Here is a 12,053-nt window from a genome sequence, read left to right as displayed (position 1 = left end):
ATTGCTTTGGGTAGTATGGACATTTTGATAATGTTGATTCTTCCTAGCCATGAGCATGGTATGTTTTTCCATTTGTTAACATTTTCAGCTATTTCTTTTCTTAGAGTTTCATAGTTCTCTTTATAGAGATCTTTCACGTCTTTTGTTAGGTAAATTCCCAAATATTTCATCTTCTTTGGCACTACTGTGAATGGGATAGAGTCCTTAACTGCTTTTTCAACTTGACTGTTGTTGGTGTATATAAAGGCTACTGATTTATGGATATTGATTTTGTAACCTGAGACGCTGCTGTATTACTTGATCACTTCTCAGAGTTTTGTAGTAGAGTCCCTAGCGTTTTCCACATACACAATCATATTATCTGCGAAGAGCGAAAGTTTGATCTCTTCTGACCCTATATGGATACCCTTGATCGCCTTTTCTTCCCTAATTGTGGCGGCTAAAACTTCCATTACAATGTTGAAAAGCAATGGAGACAATGGGCAGCCTTGTCTGGTTCCTGATCTGAGTGGAAATGATTCCAATTTAACTCCATTCAATATGATATTGGCTGTGGGTTTGCAGTAGATGGTCTCTATCAGTTTAAGGAAAGTCCCTTCTAGACCAATTTTCTTGAGTGTTCTGATCATGAAGTGATGCTGGATATTATCAAAAGCTTTTTCTGCATCAATTGAGAGAATCATATGGTCTTTGTTTTTTAATTTGTTTATGTGCTAAATTACATTTATAGATTTACGTATATTGAACCAGCCTTGAGACCCTGGTATAAAACCAACTTGGTCATGATGTATAATTTGTTTGATGTGTTGCTGGATTCTGTTTGTTAGGATCTTGTTGAATATTTTTACATCTATATTCATTAGTGATATTGGTCTATAATTTTCTTTTCTTGTTATGTCTTTTCCTGGTTTGGGGATCAGGGTGATGTTTGCTTCATAGAACGTGTTGGGTAGTTTTCCTTCTTTTTCTACATTTTCGAACAGGTTGACTAATATAGGTACTAATTCCTCTTTAAAGGTTTGGTAGAATTCTGACGAGAAACCATCTAGTCCCGGGCTTTTCTTTTTAGGGAGGTTTTGTACAGTTGATGCTATTTCTGAACTTGATATGGGTCTGTTCAATATTTCCCCTTGATTCTGGTTAAGTTTTGGAAGGTGGCGTGCTTCCAAGTATCGGTCAATTTCCTTCAGATTTTCATATTTCTGAGAATAAAGTTTCTTGTAATATTCATTAAGGATTTTTTGGATTTCAGATGAGTCTGTTGTTATTTCGTCTTTGTTGTTTCTGATTGATGAGATCAGAGATTTTACTCTTTTTTTCCTGATTAGGTAGGCCAGAGGTTTATCTATTTTATTGACCTTTTCAAAAAACCAGCTTTTTGATTTATTGATCTGTTGTATTATTCTTTTGTTATCAATTTCATTTAATTCTGCTCTTATTATGGTTATTTCTTTTCTTTTACTGAGTTTAGGGTTGGAATGTTCTTCCTTTTCCTGTTGCTTGAGATGTCCCATTAAGTTGTTAACTTCCTCTGTTTCGGTTCTCTTGAGGAAGGCTTGCAGTGGTATAAATTTCCCTCTTAGACCTGCCTTTGCAGTGTCCCAGAGGTTCTGATAGTTTGTGTCTTCATTGTCGTTTTGTTCCAAAAAATGGGCGATTTCTTTCTTAATCTCATCTCTGACCCAGCTATCATTCAGCATAAGGTTATTTAACGTCCATGTTTTTGTATGAGTATGCAGATTCCTGTTGTTACTCAATTCAAGTTTTATTCCACGATGGTCCGAGAAGATGCATGGAATAATTTCTATTCCATTAAATTTACTGAGGTTAGATTTGTGACCTAAAATGTGGTCAATTTTGGAGTAAGTTCCGTGGGCTGGAGAGAAATATGTGTATTCAGTTTTGTTGGGATGAAATGTTCTGTAGAAGTCTGCTAAATCTATATATTGAATGGTTTGGTTTAAATCTAAGATTTCTTTGCTCAGATACTTGCTGGAGGATCGATCCAACACTGCTAAAGGAGTGTTGAAATCTCCGACGAATATGGAGCTGGAGGAAATCAGGTTACTCATGTCTGTTAGAGTTTGTCTTATAAATTGAGGTGCATTGTGGTTGGGTGCATAGATATTAGTAATTGAGATCTCATCATATTTAGTATTACCCTTAACAAATAAGAAGTGACCATTCATGTCCTTCCTTACTTTTGATGGTTTAAAGCCTATTGTATCTGCAAATAAAATTGCAACACCTGCTTTTTACTGATTACCATTTGCCTGAAATATGGACGACAATCCTTTCACCCTTTGTCTGCATTTGTCTTTTAGGTTAATATGTGACTCTTGTATGCAACATATATCTGGCTTGAGTTTTTGTATCCAGTCAGCTAACCTATGCCTCTTTAGAGGACAGTTTAAGCCATTCACATTGATGGAGAGTATTGATAAGTCTGGTGGAATTTTGGGTATCGAGTTTTTCGGAGGTCCAGTGGACATTTTTAATCGTTTCGCCAGTGTGGAAGTTGGAGTTTGATCCGAAGTTTCTGAGTGAGTTTACTTTTGTGGCATAGGATTGGGTTGGTCATTGTGGAGGATAGGTCTGATAATATCCTGAAGAGCTGGTTTACTTATGGCAAATTTTTTCAACATATGAATGTCATTGAAGTATTTAATTTCTCCATCATAGATGAAACTCAGTTTGGCTGGATACAAGATCCTGGGTTGAAAGTTATTTTGCTTTAGGAAATTAAAAGTTGATGACCACCCTCTTCTGTCTTGAAAAGTTTCAGCAGAGAGATCTGCAGTTATTCTAATATTCTTACCTTTGTACGCAATAGTTTTCTTTCGCCGGACTGCTTTGATAATCTTCTCTTTCATGTTAACTTTAGTAAAGCTAATTATGATATGTCTGGGGGATGACTTATTGGGGTTGAATCGTGCTGTGGTTCTGAAGCTGTCTGCTATCTGAATTTCAGATTCTCTAGGCATGTCTGGAAAATTTTCTTTCATAATTTCATGCAGAAGGGCCTCTGTGCCCTTGGAGGCCACTTCATTGTTGTCAGAAATCCCTAGAATACTTATATTGCTTTTTTTCTTATTATCTGATAGCTCTCTGAGTGAGTAATCCTTTTTCGCTCTCCTTTTCTCTTCCTCTTTGAGAGATTGGGAGCGTTCGAAGACTTTATCTTCAATGTCACAAATCCTTTCTTCTGCTTGCTCCATTCTGTTGCTGAGGGATTCTACTGTATTTTTCATATCTTTGAGGGCTGTAAATTCTTGCTTCAGTGTGTCTAAGTCTTTGGTGGTTTTGTCTTTAAATTCGTTAAATTCTTGAGACAACTTTTGAATTTCTCCTCGAATTCCTAATTCCATTTTATTAATCTTGTCTGCAATCCAAATTCTGAATTCGATTTCTGACATCTCAGCCAGTTGTTTATGAATGGGATCTTCAATCACATCTGCCGTATCTTTTCTTGGGGGGATTGATCTATTCTTGTTATTCATGTTACCAGAGTTTTTCCACTGATTCCGCCCCATGGTTATTTTACTCCCTTTGGTTTTTCCCCTGGGGCTTTATTGAGGGGCCGTACAGTGTTGTGGCCTGAGAAACTGGGGCCCTGTCTGGTGTGGTGGTTCAAAGTGGTTCTGTCTTGTTTTCAGCTGGTTTCTGTTCGATCCTATTGCAACTTCTACTCTGGCTTGAAGTCTCAGCTGTGTGGAAAAATCAGCAATTAAGTCACCCCACCCGCCCCCCCTGTGGCCCCAGTTGGAAAAGGAGAATCAAACCTTCCTACAACCGCACACTAAAGTCCTCAGTCTATTAGCCCAGTGCAAAAGGTCCAAATCAACTGTCTTAATCGGCACCTGTCACAGGTGGGAGAGTTCAAGAGGTCTCTGGGAACTGGATCACAGGAGCCTGGTGACTCCTCTGACATGGCTCACCCCAGTGCAGCGTGGAGTCAGGAGGAGCCACCCAGCAAACAGAGCAGTCTGGGAAGGTTAACGTCTCCTTCCCCACTTTGCCCCTCCGTCGGACCCAGTCACTGTTATCTCTGCAGATGGCTAACCCAGTTCCCTGCAGTGAACAGACACTCCATGGGTTTGCACCTGCCTGAATCGCAAGGAAGTCTGCCGGGCCCCCGCAGACTGCCGCTATTAGCAGAAGGAGATGGGGCCTGACATCTTTGAGTGCTTGATGCAGGTGATGGGAAGGAGGTGTTCACTCAGGCTTAGCCCCGTCCCTGATGGATGCTGCTAACAGAACAGAACAGAGCAGACAACTTTGCGGGGTTCTGTCTCTGTTCCTGCCGAAATCGCCTACAGAAGACGGGCTGTTCTGATTTCAAACGTCTTTGCTGCTGGAGGTTTGTGTCCTCTTTGCTACTGGAGGTTTGCATCCGATCACCTCTCTGGGGCGGCCCCGCCCTGGAAGCTTCCCGGGTTTGTGAGCAGTGTCAGGAAATCCCCCGCCTGGTGGCCTCCTCTGGTTGCCCAGGGAGACAGGGGGTGTGGCCTCAGAATATCCAGAAGTGAGCATTCTTCCGTTAAAGAAAAAACGGCTGTTGATCTACCTCCAGGGAACTGCTGCTCTGATGTGGGCACTCAGGTGACCCTTTTCTCCTCTGTCTCGCACCCCAGAGTCAGCACTTAGTGGCCGCAGTTTATGCTGGGTCCACACCCCTCAAGAGATCCCCCAATTATCTGAACTCTTGGGGGATAGGCCCCCAGACCCCGATTGGGAGTGGGGGGGAAGCTAGAGTTTCATTCAGTTTTATGCCCGCCCGGGGAGGGCTGTTGCACCGCACCACACGGAAGTGCCGCCAAGGCTTGATTTCCCCTCAGCAGATTGCCCTCTCCTTGCTCACGTGTCTCAGAGTCAGTGCTGACCTGACGCAGCTCGGGCACTGTGCACTCCCCTCAAGTAATCACCCAAGGATCCGAACACTTAGGGGATAGACCTCCAGACCCCGATTGAGAGTAGGGGCTCTCAGCTCTCAGCGGGGAAGCTAGTGTTTTATTCATTTTTGAGCCCTGCCCCGTAATGCTTCCCGGGGAGGGCTGCTGCACCTAATCCGCAGGGAAGTGCCGCCGAGGCATGACTCCCCCTCAGTAGAGTGCTTTCTCCTCGCCCGCGTGTCTCAGAGTCAGCGCTGACCAGTCGTGGCTCGGGCACTGTGCGCTCCCCTCGAGAAATCACCCAAGGATCCGAACTCCTGGGGGACAGGTCCCCAGACACTGAGTGAGAGTGGGGGGAAGCTAGAGTTTCATTCAGTTTTATGTCTGGCCGTATTGATGCACGGGGAGGGCTGCTGCACCGCACCACAGGGAAGTGCCGCCGAGGCGTGACTCCCCCTCATCCCGGTGCCCTCTCCTCACTCGCATGCCTCAGAGTCAATGCTGACCAGTCGCAACTCGGGGACTGTCCACTCCCCTTGAGAAATCACTCAAGGATCCGAACTCCTGGGGGACAGACCTCCAGACCTCAGTGGGCGGGATGGGAGTGTTGGGGATTCAGAGTTGCCGGCAAAGGATTTTTAAAGTTTTATTCAGTTTTATGCCTGGCAGGAGAACGCCACGGCACCCCAGTAGGGGAGGTAGGTCCAGTTTTTAGAAGGTCTCTCCCGTGGAGTGGAGTGGGAGGGCCTTTAATTTCTGCCCGCTTGTTTAATTGTGGGTCTCTTGAGCCAGTCCCATGGGGGAGGGGGACTCCAATCCGCTTGGTGGTGGATTTTGTACCTTTTGTTTGCGTCCTTGTGATCACAGCTTGCCTCAGCGGTGTTGATGTGCGTTCCTCAAACTTCTCTCTTGGTGAGGCTCAAGTCCACCAGGATACTTACTAAATTCCTGTCCCTTAACTCTCCTTCTTGACGGGAGCCTCTGTTGAAAGCTGGGTTCAGTCCGCCATCTTGTCTCTGTTCCCCCTTGGTTTGTTTTTATTTCTGACTAATGTCCTGGCAATTCGAGGGTGTTTCTGATTCCATATAAAACGAAGCATTATTTTTTTAAGATATTTAAAGTATGACAGTGGAGCTTTAATAGGAATTACATTAAAATTGTATATTGCTTTGTGTAGTATGGGCATTTTAACAATGTTGATTCTTTCCAGCCATGAGCATGGTATGTTTTTCCATTTGTTAACATTTTTAGGTATTTCTTTTCTTAGAGTTTCATAGTTCTCTTTATAGAGATCTTTCACGTCCTTTGTTAGATAAACTCCCAAATATTTCATCTTCTTGGCACTACTGTGAATGGAATAAAGTTTTTAACTGTTTTTTCATCTTGACTATTGTTGGTATATGTAAAGGCTATGGATTTATTAATGTTGATTTTGTAATCTGAGATGCTGCTGTATTCCTTGATCACTTCTAGGAGTTTTGCAGTAGAATCCCTGGTGTTTTGCAGGTATACAATCATATCATTAGCAGAGCGAAAGTTTGATCTCTTCTTACCCTATATGGACACCCTTGATCACATTTTCTTCCCTAATTTCCATGGCTAACACTTTCATCACAATGTTAAAGAGCAATGGAGACAATGGACTGCCTTGTCTTGTTCCTAATCTGAGTGGAAATGATTTCAATTTAACTCCATTCAATAGGATATTGGCTGTGAGTTTGCTGTATATGGCCTCTATCCGTTTAAGAAATGTCCCTTCTATACCAATTTTCTTAAGTGTTCTGATCATGAAGTCATGCTGGATATTTTCAAAAGGTATTTCTGCATCAATTGTGAGAATCATATGGTATTTGTTTTTTAATTTGTTTTATTGCTGAATTATATTTATAGATTTATGTATATTGAACCAGCCTTGCGACCCTGGGATAAAACTGACTTGTTCATGATGTATACTTTGTTTGATGTGTTGCTGGATTCTGTTTGTTAGAATCTTGTTGAATATTTTTGCAGCTATATTCATTAGTGATATTGGTATATAATTTTCTTGTTGGGACTTTTCCTGGTTTGGGGATCAAAATGATGTTTGCTTCATTGAGTGTGTTGGGTAGTCTTCCTTCTTTTTCTATATTTTAGAACAGGTTGAGTAATATAGGTACTAGTTCCTCTTTAACAGTTTGGTAGAATTCTGACGTGAAGCCATGTGGTCTTGGGCTTTTCTTTTTAGGGAGATTTTGCATGGTTGATGCTATTTCAGAACTTAATATAGGCCTGTTCAACATTTCCACTTGATTCTGGCTAATTCTTGTGAGGTGACGTGCTTCCAAGTATTGGTCAATTTCCTTTAGATTTTCATATTTCTGAGAATAAAGTTTCTTGTAACATTCATTAAGGATTTCTTTTAATTTCTGAGGAGTTTTTTGTTAATTTGTCTTTGTCATTTCTGATTGATGAAATTAGAGATTTTACTCTTTTTTTCCTGATTAGGTTGGCCAAAGGTTTATCTATTTTATTGACCTTTTCAAAAAAACAACTTTTTTATTTATTGATCTATTGTATAATTCTTTTGTTTTTAATTTCTTTTAATTCTGCTCTAATTTTGGTTATTTCTTTGCTTCACTGGGTTTGGGGTTGGAATGAATGTTCTTCCTTTTCCAGTTGCTTGAGATGTCCCATTAAGATTTAACTTCCTCTCTTTCCATTCTCTTGAGGAATGCTTGCAGTGCTATAAATTTCCCTCCCAGGACTGCTTTGCGGTATCCAAGATGTACTGGTAATTCATGTCTTCATTGTCGTTTTGTTCTAAAATTTGGCAATTTCCTTCTTAATCTCATCTCCGACCCAGCTATCATTCAGCATGTTATTTAACTTCCATGTTTTTGTATGAGTATGCAGATTCCTGTTGTTACTGAGCTCAACTTTTATTCCATGGTGGTCCTAGAAGATGCATGGAATAATTTCTATTCCTTTAAATTTACTGAGGTTAGACTTGTGACCTAAGATGTGATCGATTCTGGAGTATGTTCTGTGCATTGATGAGAAGTATGTGTATTCAGTTTTGTTGTGATGAAATGTTCTGTAGATGTCTGCTAAATCCAAATGTTGGATGGTTAGGTTTAAATATAAATTTCTTTGCTCAGCTTCTTATTGGATGATGTATCCGACAGTGCAAAACGGGTGTTGAAATCTCTGACTATTATGGAGCTGGAGGAAATCAAGTTGAACATGTCTGTTACAAAGTCTCTTATAAATTGACATATATTCTGGTTGGCTACATAAATATTAATAATTGAAATCTCATCATATTGAGTATTACCCTTAACCAATATGAAGTGACCATTCTTATCCTTCCTTACTTTTCTTGGTTTAAAGTGTATTGTATCTGCAAATAGAATTGCAACACCTGCCTTTTTTTTATTACGATTTGCCTGAAATATGGACGACCATCCTTTCAACCTGAGTCTATATTTATCTTTTAGGGTGAGATGTGATTCTTCTTGCAGCAAATATCTGGCCTGAGTTTTTGTATCCAGTCAGCTAACCCGTGCGTCCTTAGAGGACTGTTTGAGGCGTTCATATTAATGGAGAATATAGATAAGTCTGGTAAAATTTTGGTTATTGAGTTTTTCGAAAGTACAATGGACATTTTTAAGTCTTTTGCTACTGTGGAAGTTGAAGTTTGATCAAAGGTTTCTGATCAAACTTTTCTACAAAAGTGACTTTACTTTTGTAGTAGTGTGTTGGGCTGGTCATTATGGAGGATGGGTCTGAGAATATCCTGAAGAGCTGGTTTGGTTATTGCAAATTTCTTCAACATGTGACTACCATTAAAGTATTTAATTTCTCCATCATAAATGAAACTGAGTTTAGCTGGATACAGTATCCGTGGTTGAAAGTTATTTTGTTTTAGGAGATTAAAAGTCGATGACCACTCTCTTCTAGCTTGAAAAGTTTCAGCAGAGAGATCTGCAGTCATTCTAATATTCTTCCCTTTGTAGATTATGGTTTTCTTATGTCTGGCTGCTTTGAGAATCTTCTCCTTCATATTAACTTTAGTGAAGCTAATTATGATGTGCTTGTGGGATGTCTTAATTGGGTTCACTTGTGGTGGGATTCTGAAACTGCTATCTGAATTTCAGAATCACTTGGCATGTCTGGAAAATTGTCTTTTAGAATTTCTTGGAGAAGAGCCTCTGTGCCTTGCCAAGCCACTTCATCACTTTCAGGGATTCCATTGAGGCAGATATTAGCCTTCTTTGAATTATCCCAGAGCTCTCTGAGAGAATGGTCCACTTCCGCTCTCTACTTCTTTTTCTGTTGAGCGTTTGGGAGTGTTCAAAAGCTTTGTCTTCAATGTCCGAAATCCTTTCTGCTTGCTCCACTTTGTTACTGAAGGATTCTTCTGTATTTTTCAGATCTTTGAGGACTGCAAATTCTTGTTTCAATGTGTCAGAGTCTTTGGTTGTTTTGTCTTTAAATTCGTTGAAATGTTAAGACAACTTTTGAATTTCTCCTCGAATTTCTATTTCCAACTTTTCAATTTCTCCTTGAATTTCTTTTTTTTTGTTTTATTATTGGGGATTCATTGAGGGTACAATAAGCCAGGTTACACTGATTGCAATTGTTAGGTAACGTCGCTCCTGCACTCATGTCTTGCACCCATAAAATGTGAAAAACACAAAGGTCCCATCCCTTCCCTCCGTCCCTCTTTCTGCTTCCTCCCATAACCTTAACTGTCATTAATTGTCCTCATATAAAAACTGAGTACATAGGATTAATGCTTCTCCATACTTGTGATGCTTTACTAAGAATAATGTCTTCCACTTACAATCAGGATAATACGAAGGATGTAAAGTTTCCATTTTTTTTTAATGGCTGAATAGTATTACATGGTACAGATATACCAAGGCTTGTTAACCCATTCCTGGGTTGTTGGGCATTTAGGCTGTTTCCACATTGTGGGGAATGTAAATTGAGCTGCAATAAACAGTCTAGTACAAGTGTCCTTATGATAAAAGGATTTTTTTCCTTCTGGGTAGATGCCCAGTAATGGGATTGCAGGATCAAATGGGAGGTCTAGCTTGAGTGCTATGAGGTTTCTCCATACTTCCTTCCAGAAAGGTTGTACTAGTTTGCAGTCCCACCAGCAGTGTGAAAGTGTTCCCTTCTCGCCACATCCACGCCAGCATCTGCAGTTTTGAGATTTGTGATGTGGGCCATTCTCACTGGGGTTACATGATATCTCAGGGTTGTTTTGACTTGCATTTCTCTAATATATAGAGATGATGAACATTTTTTCATGTGTTTGTTAGCCATTCGTCTGTCATCTTTAGAGAAGGTTCTATTCATGTCTCTTGCCCATTGATATATGGGATTGTTGGCTTTTTTCATCTGGATTAATTTGAGTTCTCTATAGATCCTAGTTATCAAGCTTTTGTCTAATTGAAAATATGCAAATATCCTTTCCCATTGTGTAGGTTGTCTCTTTGCTTTGGTTATTGTCTCCTTAGCTGTACAGAAGCTTTTCAGTTCAATGAAGTCCCATTTGTTTATTTTTGTTGTTGTTGCAATTGCCATGGCAGTCTTCTTCATGAAGTCTTTCCCCAGGCCAATATCTTCCAATGTTTTTCCTATGCTTTCTTGGAGGATTTTTATTGTTTCATGCCTTAAATTTAAGTCCTTTATCCATCTTGAATCAATTTTTGTGAGTGGGGAAAGGTGTGGGTCCAGTTTCAGTCTTTTACATGTAGATATCCAGTTTTCCCAGCACCATTTATTGAACAGGGAGTCTTTCTCCCAAGGTATGATCTTGTTTGTTTATCGAAGATTACGTGGTTGTAAGAAATTAGTTTCATGTCTCGGTTTTCAATTTGATTCCAAGTGTCTATGTATCTGTTTTTGTGCCAGTACCATGCTGTCTTCAGCACTATGGCTTTGTAGTACAGACTAAAATGTGGTATGCTGATGCCCCTAGCTTTATTTTCTTTTTTATTGTTGGGGATTCATTGAGGGTACAATAAGACAGGTTACACTGATTGCAATTGTTAGGTAAAGTCCCTCTTGCAATCATGTCTTGCCCCCATAAATTGTGACACACACCAAGGCCCCACCCACCTCCCTCCTTCCCTCTTTCTGTTTCCCCCCCATAGCCATAATTGTCATTAATTGTCTTCATATCAAAATTGAGTACATAGGGTTCATGCTTCTCCATTCTTGTGATGCTTTAGTAAGAATAATGTCTTCCACATCCATCCAGGTTAGTACGAAGGATGTAAAGTCTCCATTTTTTTTAATGGCTGAATAGTATTCCATGGTATACATATACCACAGCTTGTTAATGCATTCCTGGGTTGGTGGGTATTCAGGCTGTTTCCACATTTTGGCAATTGTAAATTGAGCTGCAATAAACAGTGTAGTAAAATTGTCCTTATGATAAAAGGATTTCTTTCCTTCTGGGTAGATGCCCAGTAATGGGATTGCAGGATCAAATGGGAGGTCTAGCTTGAGTGCTTTGAGGTTTCTCCATACTTCCTTCCAGAAAGGTTGTACTAGTTTGCAGTCCCACCAGCAGTGTAAAAGTGTGCACTTCTCTCCACATCTACGCCAGCATCTGCAGTTTTGAGATTTTGTGATGTGGGCCATTCTCACTGGGGTTAGATGATATCTCAGGGTTGTTTTGATTTGCAATTCTCTAATAGATAGAGATGATGAACATTTCTTCATGTGTTTGTTAGCCATTCGTCTGTCGTCTTTAGAGAAAGTTCTATTCATATCTCTTGCCCATTGATATATGAGATTGTTGGCTTTTTTCATCTGGATTAATTTGAATTCTCTATAGATCCTAGTTATCAAGCTTTTGTCTGATTGAAAATATGCAAATATCCTTTCCCATTGTGTAGGTTGTCTCTTTGCTTTGGTAATTTTCTCCTTAGCTGTACTGAGGCTTTTCAGTTTAATGAAGTCCCATTTGTTTATTTTTGTTGTTGTTGCAATTGTCATGGCAGTCTTCTTCATGAAGTCTTTCCCCATGCCAATATCTTCCAATGTTTTTCCGATGCTTTCTTGGAGGATTTTTATTGTTTCATTCCTTAAATTTAAGTCCTTTATCCATCTTGAATCAATTTTTGTGAGTGGGGAAAGGTGTGGGTCCAGTTTCAGTCTTTC

This window comes from Nycticebus coucang, chromosome X (assembly GCF_027406575.1).
Source record: "Nycticebus coucang isolate mNycCou1 chromosome X, mNycCou1.pri, whole genome shotgun sequence".
Taxonomy (NCBI): Eukaryota; Metazoa; Chordata; class Mammalia; order Primates; family Lorisidae; genus Nycticebus; species Nycticebus coucang.
The sequence above is the reverse complement of the archived record's forward strand: the minus strand, read 5'-3'. Positions refer to the sequence as shown.